General features: G+C 29.0%; 1 long non-coding RNA gene across 1 annotated transcript; it reads right to left on the bottom strand.

Moving 5' to 3' along the window:
- Nucleotides 1–395: 395 nt before the first annotated feature.
- On the bottom strand, nt 396–1,457 carry LOC142221474 (uncharacterized). The gene is made up of 3 exons (XR_012718058.1): nt 1,190–1,457; nt 1,020–1,125; nt 396–954 (listed from the first exon to the last, which is right to left on the bottom strand). It is a non-coding gene; the product is annotated as an uncharacterized LOC142221474 (long non-coding RNA).
- Nucleotides 1,458–1,674: the final 217 nt, after the last annotated feature.

The raw sequence follows: 1,674 nt of genomic DNA, 5'->3' as shown, positions 1-1,674 counted from the left end.
ATAACAACTCCCTGGGAATTTTTCCCTCTTCCCTGTTCCCCTATTCTAAACAAAATCTCCCTGGGGAATCCCAATAAACACAAACGTTTGAAAAATGCTAAATTTCAACAATTTTTCAAACATTTTTTCAAAGGATTAGGGTAATATTCAAGTTGAGAAATTGTTGAGAAAATCGCGTTCTCAACAAAAAACAGACATTACCCTCAACAGTGAAATTCAACACATTAGCAATAATATCTCAAGTGTTATCCTCAAATTGAAATACATCGCTACTCAATAATTTGTCAAACAATTTTCGATGCGAGTCAAATTCAAATTAACATCGTTGCAAATACTTTTCAACCTAAATTTGTATGAATGATATCCCCACTTCAAATTGAAAGTCAAAGCCAAAATTCTATGAATTTTGTATAATTTATTAATTTTCATCAAAATAAAATATATAATAATACACTACACTACATAATACACTACAATACCAATTGATAAATAATAATCTTATTAAACATATCAACAAATAAGAACAAAAAAAAAAAACAACAAAACTTTAAATATCTTAAACATTATTAGTAAACACTTTTGCATTGATAATTCGATTTCCTTCCTTTTGGTGTCATAAAACAGCATTAACATTTATTAACATGCGGGCAATTTGAAATTAGGAACGTACTGGACCGCGTGTTAGAATTGATTTCCAGCAGAAGGAATTCACAAAATATCCATTTTAAACTGATAATAGCATATGAATTGAACTGACGATGTGATGCACATTTACATCCAGAAGTTGTTGATTTCAACAATTTGTTGCTTTTAACAATTTTAATAGCTTGCACTTGTAATGTTTCTGGAAACTTTTTCTTGTCTGGAAACTTTTTCTTGTCGATAAGCCACTCATTTTTCATTGGTCAGCTTCTTAATGTTTGTAAGAATGTAGCATCCAAAGATTTTAGTTTTCTGCAAAGAGATTTAAATTTAGTGACTTCTCTAAAGTGTTGATTTAATTTTTCATATTGACGTACTAATTATTATAAACTATTTGAAGCAGTTCCAGTTAATTGTCCACAATTTTTTCATCGGCCAGCTTTTTAATGTTTTCAAGAACGTAGAATCCATAATTTCAGTTTTCTGCAAAGAGATATACATTTCGTGACTTCCTTAAAGTTTTATTTCATTTTTTATTTTCACTTACCTATTTTTATAAACTATTTGGTTATTTGTCTAAAATTTTCCATTTTTTTATTTCTTGTAATTGACCACGAACTTCGTTGCACAAATAAGTATTGAAAACCACATGGTTTTTTCGTTGCATTTTAGGGTAGTGTTTTGTCAAAGTTTTCTCATATTATCTTCAACACCTTTTCAAAGATTTCGTCAACATTTTGGCAAATTGGAAGTAATTCGCAAACAATTTGAAGATGTATTGAAGATGAGCTATTTCAAGTCATGTTGAATTTATGTTGAAAATTATATTTACCCTCAAACTGAAAAGTTGTTGCATTTGAAAAACGTTCATCCTGTGTTTATTGGGATTTTTCTTTATTCCCTTTTCCCTTATTCTAAACAAACTTCGAAAATGGGAAATTTTTCCTTTGGGGAAAAGTTGGTATTATAAATGACAATAAAAAGGGAAAAACGATGAAATTTTTTGGGAATAATTCCCCCAAAAAAATCATG

This window comes from Haematobia irritans, chromosome 1, assembly GCF_050003625.1.
Source record: "Haematobia irritans isolate KBUSLIRL chromosome 1, ASM5000362v1, whole genome shotgun sequence".
Lineage (NCBI taxonomy): Eukaryota > Metazoa > Arthropoda > Insecta > Diptera > Muscidae > Haematobia > Haematobia irritans.
This window is presented reverse-complemented; position numbering and strand designations above follow the sequence as displayed.